The sequence below is a fragment of the Pezoporus occidentalis genome, unplaced genomic scaffold (genome assembly GCF_034315485.1).
Source record: "Pezoporus occidentalis ecotype Australia unplaced genomic scaffold, CSIRO_AGI_Poc_V1 ctg10, whole genome shotgun sequence".
Taxonomy (NCBI): domain Eukaryota; kingdom Metazoa; phylum Chordata; class Aves; order Psittaciformes; family Psittacidae; genus Pezoporus; species Pezoporus occidentalis.
This window is the reverse complement of record NW_026912779.1, coordinates 8,821,494-8,832,605: the sequence shown is the minus strand read 5'-3', so window position 1 is coordinate 8,832,605 and position 11,112 is coordinate 8,821,494.

Sequence of the window (11,112 nt, the reverse complement as noted above, 5' to 3'; positions counted from 1 at the left end):
CTCCACCTTTTCTGCAGAGAAATAAGCTTTTCCTTCTCAAGAACAGACCATTCTCGGAGTAATTTAACCTCTGCCTTCTCTGGCTGCCTGTTCAAGGTCTGGCATTTCTCTGCTTGGGAAGCAATTCCATTTCTTTCTGTAGCATCCCTCATGAGAGTCTCAACAGGGCTGAGCACTGAAATGAAAGGTCACCAGGAAATCAAAGCAGCAGTAGGCTGTGAGCTGGCGCTTACAACAGCAGGGTAGAAGGATGGCTTTGTGGCTATAGGCACAGGGGCTTACTGCACTTTTCTTGACCTCCAAGGAGTTGGCAAAGATACCAGATCTGAATTGCAATTTATTGAACACACAAACTAAATTCAGTCAAAGGCTAGATGGGAAAATGCCTTCTAGAAAGAAGGCATAGTTATAATATGAACTACTCATATCTAAAGGAAATAGTATCTTAAAATCAGTATTTGCTGCAAGATTAAAGTGAAAGAGCATCTGAGACTGAAGCATTTATTAGCTATCTTTCTGCTGACAATCAATGTACTTTATTAGTTACTTAACATTTCTGACAAAAGCAGGATCTCTCTTTAGTCAAGAATTTGATAAGTTGCACTGAGAATATGTGTAATAATGGGAATGACTCTGGTTACTCAGATTCATGAAAGATTGAAACTGCTGCAGGCTTTCCAAAGCAAAATACCCAACAAGGACAGTCATGGGAACCAAGAGTCTGCCCGAAAGCTGAAAACTCCAGCTGGGCTTTTTCCAAACAAAGCAACACAAGAGAAGGGATGGGGCTGCTCTAAAAAGCCCCCAAATCACAAAAAAAACCCCACATCTAGGGGAAAGCACTGACAAGGAAGGGACACTTAAGACTGGTGCAGTATTGTTATAAAAACAAATGAGCATTAATGAACCATACTGAAGCAAGATTACACTGAAAATTAAAAGATCAAGAATTAAAAGAAAAGCATTAAAGGAGTGAGGTCTTATAGGTGGTAGGTGGGAAACAGGTTTTAAGTCATAGAAACAGGTTTTAAGATATACCTTGTGAAGCTTATGGAAAAGGCTGTAATGTGATGCATTCAGCAAGAAGGGGGTTAGAATTGCTAACCTGGTCGAACACTCCCAGTTCTTTATACCGTCACCTCTTGGTATATACCGTGCTTCCAATGCTCCTTTTAAAAGAAGATAAGGCAGGGCTCATAAGGCTTCCCTCTTTCCTTCCTCCCCAAGTAACATACGTGTGTGTGTGAATTAATCTACATGGAAGTTTCGTTTCCCCTTGTGGAATTGAGGAAAAAATATTGTCAAACTTTGGTTTTCCCCTATCACAATTAAAAGATCTGCTCTGAAGAAAGGCAAAGAGCTAACACAGAGCATTTAATCAAAGGGTGACAGCTGGGTAGCTAATGGATAAATCACAAGCCCATGATACAGGCCAATAACTAAGTTCTATGAGTTGAGCAAATGCCAAACATGGCAGCTGATTTTTTGAGTACAGAAACCCTCCCAAAGGCAGAGAGGATTTTCAGTACAGCATGCTACCCCCTGTTCTGTAGTACACACCCCTCTGGTAGGATAATGCTTGTGCCTTTCGTAGTGAACTTTACCAGTTCTGATTACTTTAGACTGGGGGAAAACATCCCCAAATATATGTCTTGATCTTAACTTCTCTAGACAACAGTAAAGGAGACCTAAAGGTGAGGCCTTGATCTGAATATGGAGGCGCAGGTTGTTATTGTACCTAGAGGGCCTCATTGGGAAGGAATAGCAGTCTGGGAGCTTCCCAGAAGAAATAACTGAGCTGCAGCTCCCCTGCACAACACTACCTGGATCAGCACAAGAGGAATCATGTGCTGGTCCTCTCCTTTCTTGGAGCCAAGTGGTACCTGGAGGATTGCAGTGGTTTTAAGGTCTGAAGAAGTTGCAGTACTGCTCCCCTTTGGATATGGCCCAGGTGATTACATTCTACCAGTCGTCCCTTGCGTGCTGCCCAGGAAAATGTAGAGATGAAAGTAACATATGAAGAGTGGCAAATTCAGGAGGCTAAAGAGAAAGCATGCATGAGACTTAGGTAAAGAAAAAGCAAGGAAAGAAGGCAATGGAAATGCAGATGAAGATGGAGGAAGGAAAGAAGAGAAAGATAAAATAAAGCAAAGGCAATATACAACAGAAAAAATGCATTAAAGAAGAGATACAAAGAGAAGAGATGGGGCCAAGATATGTGCAAAGATCAAAAAAAAAAGTACGAGAAACTGCTATGGGAAATAAGAAAGCTGAGCAGATATGCAAACAACATGTACTTCTCTTTGTCATCCCTTTGTCATGGCAAACCGACTGCCTCCTCTCTGCCTCCTTCCAGGTGGGTTCCCTGCAACAGCCTACATTTCTGGTACAGCTGTCTAATAGCCTAAATGTTCATCTCCATATCTATTGATACTAATATTTGACTTTGCATCTTGCAAAGCACCTGAAACCAGCTTTGACTAATCAGCCAGTGCAGACTCTGCTCATCACCAGGGGCTGGAATGCAGCACCTTTTCAGGATAGCACCATTACAGTGTGCCTTTAAGCCTCTGCAAACAAACCAACTGGTGTTGATTTATCATGCTGTTCCCTGGAGCCACAGTAAGGTTCAAACCGCCTACTAGATTCACCACACAAATTCCTCAGAGGTGCCTTGAATTACATTTAATCTTTGTCGCAATATGAAAATGTTGAGGTGTGAGATGCTCCCGTCCCTTAAAATGGATCAATCACGTCATTCCAGGAAAAGGAAAGGTGCTGCCTCAGCCTCAGCAGACAGCACAGCTCCTACTGAGGTCAGCAGAAATTTCACCTGCAATGGAGGCAGCACAGACTGCAATTCTGCACTGGTTTTATTTGGTAGTAAACATCTCTAAAGCAGCCTGTGCCCCAAAATATGCTTTCACACAAACCTGGTGCTCCCCAGCAGGACTGTTTATGTGAAGAGAATTTGGCACTAGCTGTCTTAGATATGAAGGTGCAAATTTACTACTATAAGCCTGTGTTATTTCTCCAACACTTCATTTGCTCCTGGCTTCCAACAGTTGCCATAAACCAGAAAAACTACAGCCTTTTTTGTGAAATGACAGAAAAGTGGCAGTCCTCAAAGCTGCAGAGCTGTGAAAAGGCACTAGCTGTTGGGTATAGCCTTTTGGACTGTTTTTACAGGAGACCAACGTGAGCATGCACAATCCAAGGGCACTTCCTCAAAGACGGCAGGTGAAAGCAGCTTTTATTGGAAACCACAAAGAAATATCCTCAGAACAGAGATTCTCCTCTAAGAACTGCTCTCCCCAGCTCACAACTCCTCTGTAAGAGTCAGTTCCACAGACCTGATCATTGCTGGGGCACCTGGAATGATTTTCCATTTGGAAATACTGTGCCCTTCTAACAGTCATCCCTCTCTTGTGCTGTTCCAGAACTAAGAGAGCACAACCAAAATGTGGGTGTCTGTTCCTAGGAAGCCTTTCATCCAGTGCAGCTGCAGACTTTGATCTGTTAATACTTTGCTAATTTGTTTCTCAAGATTGCAGGAATCCCTCAGCTCTAAGTACTTCTGCCTGACACATGCTCTGCTGCTTGTATTGGAGAGCTTCTAGATGTTTCAGAAGCAGCTCTCTGAAACTAAGGAACAGAGCACTTGGACACACCTGAAGATGCTAATGACACAGAGTCCTTGGCTCCTCCTTGGGCTGAGATATCATCAGTGCTGCTTTTAGCTAAGGATATAATGAAAAGAGACTGAGGATTTTTGAAATTTGCCTCAATATTTTAGCAACAGAACTAGTGCAATGACAAACAAAATTCAGGCATGTACTTATTAAAAAAAAAAAACAACAAATTGCTAAAGGTTGTAGAAATTATATAGAGTTTGTCCTTACCAGCTTGTTAATATCAAACATGAAAAAAGCTATAATTTCAAGTACTTCCTAGAATCAGGGTCCCAAATGCACTAAGGTACAGCTTGCCTTTCAAGAGGACCAAAGATGTCAGTGAGAGCAGAAATTCTCTCCACACTCTGAAATAGTTTTACGAGCTAATATGGTCTAAGCAATAATTTTAATTTAAGAATCAGAGCACATACTTCTGCAGAGATGGAACTGATGCAGAGTGGGCAGGTAAAGCCTTCTACCTTGAACCACACTATGTACCCATTTCTAAGCAACCTTTCAGTCTTACAGTTCATGTATTTGCTTTCCTTACTGGCACTTTTGAGCACAGAGCAGGCTTTTAAAATCACTGTGTGTCCTAATGTGAATGAGCAAGGAAAGCATCCATGGGTGTGGGGTAGGATGCTGACTGTAAGTGTTCAAATCTGGGATTTGGGGCCAAAAACAGAGACTAAATTTACCACTGATTTTCGTCCCAGGAATCCTAGCACCAGTCACCGCAAGTGCTACAATGAGCTTAAATGTGCAGCTAACAGAGCTTTTATAAACACTTCTCAGAAGAGGTCCCAGCAGCGAGGAAGAAGGTGGACTCCAGAGCTGAAGGCACTGTTCAAGCCAGTGCCTGCACGGGAGCTCAGACCACTGGTGGCTCCACCACAGGGCCAGAAATGACAATCATGGAATGGCTTGATTGGAAAAGACCTTAAAGCTCCTCCAGTTCCAATCCCCTGCCACAGGCAGGGACACCTTCCACTAGAGCAGGGTGCTCCAAGCCCTGTCCAACCTGGCCTTGAACACTGCCAGGGATGCGGCAGCCAGAGCTTCCCTGGGCACCCTGTGCCAGTGTCTCAGCACCCTCCCAGGGAAGAACTTCTGCCTAATATCTCATCTCAGCCTCCCCTGTGCCAGTTTAAAGCCATTTCCCCTTGTCCTGTCATTACATGCTCCTGTAAAAAGTCCCTCTCCAGCTTTCTTGTAGGCTCCCTTTAGGCACTGGAAGCTGCTCTAACGTTCCCCTGGAGCCTTCTATTTTTCATGCTGAATAAGCCCAGGTCTCTCAGCCTGTCTTCAGAGGAGAGATGCTCCAGCCCTATGGAGCTGCTTTGTGGCCTCCTCTTGTGGAATCGCCTGAACAGGTCCACGTCCCTCTTGTGTTGGGGGCCCCAGAGCTAAATGCCGTATTGCAGGTTGGGTCCCATGAGAGCAGAGTAGAGAGGCAGGATCACCTCCTTCGACCTGCTGGTCACGCTCCTTTGGATGCAGCCCAGGACATGGTTGGTTTCTGGGCTCAAGCACACACTGGAGCCAGCTTATGTTCAGTTTCTCATTGACCAACACCCCCAAGTCCTCCTCAGGGCTGCTCCAAATCCATCCTCTGCCCAGCCTGTGCTTGGGATTGCCTTGACCCAGGTGTAGGACCTTGCACTTCTCATGGTTAAACTTCATGAGGTTGGCATCAGGCCACCTCACAAGCATGTCAAGGTCCCTCTGGATGGCATTCCTTCCCTCCAGGCTATCAATCGAGCCACACAGCTTGATGTCTTTGGCACACATTTTTGCTCTGTAAGTCATCTCATGACACCCACCAGCACTAAGCCACTGTTTATGTGAGAATGGTTAATGACAAAGAATGCTAGAAAAGGGAGTACAAAGCATTGGGCAAAGGACAAAAAAGGTGAACAATTTAGGTAGCCTTTAATGTTTGATGCCATACAATTTGAGTACTTGCATACAGCAGGAGGTATTTGACATTTTCCTCTTCAGAGATTAGCACTTGCAGGTATTGATTTAAACTAGGATTTATACCATGACTGTCATTGTTACAAAGTGCACAGTAAGAGAGATTAGCAAGAAATTGCCAGGCACACCATCCTTAATCAGCTGCAAACTGTTTTCATCCTAAATGTGCAGGTTTGTCAGCAAAAGCAAAACACACACAACTAAGTGGAGTAGCAGGAAAAGCACATTCAGTCCAACAAAATAGAAATAGCTGCAGAGAAAGGGTGCTGTAAGGCAGCTTTTGATTTTTCACTTTGAATCTGGAACAGGCTCACAATTCATGCCACCTCTTTTTAACTCTTACTATCTGGTTTGGAATAGAATTGATATTCTTCTCAAACGCCAAGTTCTCCCCATGCATTTTACTGGACATGGGATCCACCTGAGTATGTCTGAAGGCTACCAGCCCAGTTCTTATTACCCAAGTCCCTTGCTGGATACAGTAAGATGCATCTCTCTTCCATCCTAGGAGCCTTCCTTTGAAGGACATAGGTTTAAAAACACAACACATAAGGAAAACACCCACCCAGCTCTGTGTGAATGAGACCTGAAGATTGAATATATCATTAAGAAGGGTTTTCTTTGGCATAAATAGAGCTAAATGTCTTGCTCCTTTCTATTTTCAAGCAGAGTTCAGCACTTTGCTCCCAGTGCAATTGCCCAGTGTTCAAGGTCAGGCTGGACACCCCCTAGAGCAATGTGGAAGTTGTCCCTGCCCATGGCAGGGGGTTGGAACTGGATGATATTACAGTCCTTTCCAAGCCAAACCATTCTGTGATTCTCTGCCTTGCTCCTCTAATACTTTCTGAAAATCCCATTTTTGCCTGCTTGGCAGATATGGAAACATATGCTACAGCCAGGTGTATTTCAATTACAGAGGATAAAAGCTGCAGGGAAAAAAATGCTACATTTTTTGCCTTTCTTCTAGTTACCCAACCTCTAAATTGAAAGCAGGAAAATGGGTGCCTCTTTCACTGCTAAAGTCCGCTTGAAAATTGGTTTCCGGTTTAGCCTGCACTATGGGATTTCAATTACTTTATCCTAAAAGTTACAAACCACCAGATGTTCTTGCCTCTGAGTGAAACAGATTAGTATTTACAAGAATTGTATTTTTCTTGATAAGGTTTAGCCTGCACAGCTCTTTATCAATGGGTCCCTGATATGATAGAGTTGTTTCTGGTAGGGTTTGGTTCCCGCAACAAGCATAGCAGGTTTTGTTCGTTTTCTGCCTGGATGAGCTTAGGTAAAGCTCAATGCTGGTCCCTAAGAGGTACAATTAATCTCCTGAATGGTAAAAACCTTTGCTATTTTTTCTGTTGTGTCTAGAACTAAAACTTCACAACTCAAAACTTCAACAACAGGAAGAAATATGTTGAAGGAGGTCCCTATCATTCATACTGCAGTTGGACCTTGTATTACTGATTCACAGATGACTGAAAGAGCATCTGCTAGGAAGAGAAAACCATGGAGACAAACAAATAGAAGAGCTGTCCATGCTGTGTAGGGATCATCATGGATTTAGACACAGTGTCTCATTCCTGAAGCCCTAGAGCCATTCCTGTGTTCATGTAAGCAGCCAGGTTTGGATCTAGGTTTCCTCTCATGTAGTGAAAGGTTACGGAAACCAAGTTGTGCAGGGCTACTTCTGTGACACAAACTGAATAGCAAGAGAAAAGAGAAAGGGCTGAGACAGAGTTGTTGCCTTAATGTGCTGCTTCAGAAGGAACTGGAGAGATGGGGTGCAGTCACAGTTATCTCCCACTTAAACAGTACTTTTGCACCTGGGAGCAGCAGCAACCAGCTTGGCTTCCCAGGCCTCTGGCTTAAAAATATATAGGGTGAACATTTTGATACTTTTCATCTACAATCTACAGTGTGAGAAAACTGCTTTCCTCATCCGCAGCTGTCCAGTGGGAAGCTCTCAAAGGAACAAGGTAAAACTGCAACACACATCCTCGGCCCAGTGGGGCCAATTTGCAGTGGCTGAGGATCTGACTCAGGCTGCGTTTCTCATTTCTCTGCTACTCATCCATATTCAAGATGTTTTGCTATCAGAACTGTATGTTATGAAATAGTAATACTACTCTGGTTTAGTGCCAGAGTTGGGTTAAGGAACGGCAATGCATTAATGCTCCAGGTAATCAGCTCAGCAACTTCCAACTGTCAGCACTCTGAAACTATCCTGGCAATAATAAATGTTTTCAGATATGCTCATTACCAATGCATTAAAACAGCTATCCAGCGAATATGAGACTTAGCTCTCTGTGTATGCAATGGGTCTCTAATTGCACTGATCCGAACAACCTGTCAGGAGATAATTTAGGTCTTGTATAAGCATCTGTTCTTTAAGGAGGGATACACAACCTGCTCAGGAAGAACTTAATCAACATTTCTAACATTAAATACAACATAACACAATGTAATTATCAAAGTTTCCTCACGCCAAGAAAAACAAAAAGTTTCTGAAAGGGTAAAAAGATTCTTCTTTTATGTTTATTTTAGTAGGGCTGTAATTTTAGTTAGACCACATTTAAAACGAGGATATTATAGCAAAGCATCCAGACCATATAACCCTCATAGATTTCAGTTTTGGCATGAAGACATAGGTCAGCTCTAATTCTTACATGAAAGTTGTTTCAATCGAGTTCCAGAAGAAAAAAAATCCTGCAATAGCAAGCCTCTCCCTCCATGATATTTAATTTTTTTTTTTTATCTTTTCCTACTACCAAATAACTTATGGGATTTGTTGTGCCTCAGTCGATAGAAAATTTGCTTGTGGCAGAAATACACTTTTGATGGAGATCAATATAAACAAGAAAATAGAAAATATTGTTCATAGATTACCTCCCCTCCCCTACCCCCCAATAGATGTTTATCCAATTACCAATATCTGGAATGTTTTTATATTACAACTTAAATGCAAGTTTTTCTGTCACAGAAATCTAACTCACATAAATAATACTTTGCGAAGAATTAATGGCAGCTTTGTGCTCCTTCAGCAACTGTGTTCCTCCTGAAGGACTGTCTCCTCTCATAGGGTTGCTTTCCTCCCATTTGCTTTCCAAGTAAACAACCTCACCTGACACCTTATTCATCATCCAGTAATGGTGGCGAATGCAAACGTGCCTGCACTCCTGATCTGTTTCTCTTTGCCAGCTGGTATAGAGAGACTGAAGGCAAGAGTTTTTAAGGGCCAAATGCTAGCAGAACTGTGAGCCCTCAATGATTTATATTAAGTTAAAAATGATCCTTGCTTTTGCATTACCCACTGACATTAACAGCTGCCTAACACCTGAGATAGCTACACCGCATTTCTACTTCCTGACAGCAGCACTGATTTAGAATTAAAAATCAAAACCCATATGGCATAAAAGCACAGATTCTAACTGGGGAGGGAAGAAGCTGAACTCATTCTGGTTACAGGTAGCCAGAAAAAAAAAATAAAAAAAAAATTTCCTCATTTACATTGGAAGATCAAAGAATTTTGGGGTTTGGGGGTTTTCTTCCCCTCTGTGAATACCAACATGCAGCATTTCCGAAAGGGAATTATTGCCATGCAGCCTATAGCCCATGAAACAGAAAAGAAAACCAGACAGCATACTGAGCAATTACAGGAGATACCTAGCAGGATCTTAGAACTGCCCTTCAAGGCTCACAGAGTCCCCACTCTCTAACAGGCATTAGTAATACCAACACCAGTGAACTCTCTCCAACCAGAAAACATCAACAAGTTTTGATCCCCTGCCTTGGCAGTTCTTTCCAGAAATCAGAGAGGTTACTCTGTCCTGCAGCTGAACATCTACAAAGAATCGTCTTTTAACCGCATAGTGCTCCAGCTGCTGGACCATCCCTATAAGCCAGACTTCAGAGGTGTCAGCGCTGGATTCAACCAAAATTTGTCAAATCCCCAAATACAGGGGCGCGGGGCATATCTCCCTTTATGGGGGAAAGGGACATAAACTGCAGTTTTCTTCTGCCCTGGGGAACGTGCTGAACAGTACCGTTTCTACATGCCTCCTGAAGCATTCTACTGCCTTTTTCCAGTCTAGTCTGAAATACTCTTAGGTTGGAGGAAGACTACTTGAGTTTCCCTTCTCATACACATTCCTCCCAAGAGTGGATGACTGTAATTCTGTGTTCACATTTCAGTTACCAGCCCCCAACTTTGCAAGCTCTCTGCTATTTGATGAAAACATACTTCTTTTCCTGTTGACGTGCACAACAGCTTTTAGTTAATACACCCCCAGACCACAGAAGTCATCAATGAGGTATTAATTTGTTGTGCTGCTTGAATTACACAGCTCCTGGCTGGGCAAACTAAAAGGTCCTCTGTCACAGGAATAGATCTGTTGCACTTAATTGCGTGTCTTGCTCTCTTTCCAAGTCATCAAAACATTTAAGGTCTCTGCATAACTTCAAAATATCTGAATCAAGCACGAAAGGCTAACAAGAAAAACAAGCTAAGAAGCTGAATGCCATCTCACACTGCCCTATGTGATTAAAGAGGATTAGAGAATGAGCAGAAAAGCCCTGGAGTCAGTGACATTGGTAGTGGGCAGGAATGACTATCTAGGGAGCTGCTGAAAGTGCAGGCACTTGGGAATCTTGTGTGGTTTCCCACTGTGAAAGATGAATTAACCTCCCCACTGTGTGATTTGATCAGCCCAAGAGAGGAGAGAGGGGATGAGCATGGTCAGTCAGACCTGAGATTTATGACGTGGGCTATCTCAAGGGAGCTGATTCCAGCAGAGCAGTCTTGAGGCAGAACAGGGGACCGGGACTCAGGACAATAGGATTTTATTCCTCTCTTTGTCCATGGAGAGAAAAAGGCATTTTACCTTCCTGTCTCCTTTCCTATGGCTTTTGTCCGCTCCATCAGCTTCGATCAAAATGCTTTGCGGGCTTACAGATTGGCACCCTGATCCTGAGCAAGATGAAGTAGTGCAGCATGCTATAAATCAGCATTGTGTTATCAAAATGACATTTGTTTGGGAGGCCACTTCACACATTGGGTCAGAGACATCATTCTTGCCATGCTTCACAATGATAGCCATTCCACAGGTAGTCTCCCTTCTTGCTGTGTTGGCCAAAGCAGACCTGACTCAGGGGGGAACAGGGGCAGTAGGGATCAAAGCCCATTCCACAACTTGGAGCCTTCTATTTAAAACGAAGGACCCAATCACTTTTAGAATATCTCATTAAAGCACATTCAAGCTAAATGAAAGATTCTATTCTTGTACAAGCTGTCTAATCCAAACATCAGATTTAGTGTACTATCAATTATTCTACTTAGTCTATTCTAAAGAAAGAGTTTCTTCAGACAATGAGATATTTCTAAAGGAGAAGGGCTGAGCAGATCTCCAAGCCGGTTTGCACTTAGGAAGTTTTTCCCCAAATAAGGCCTACATGGTAACAAAAAATT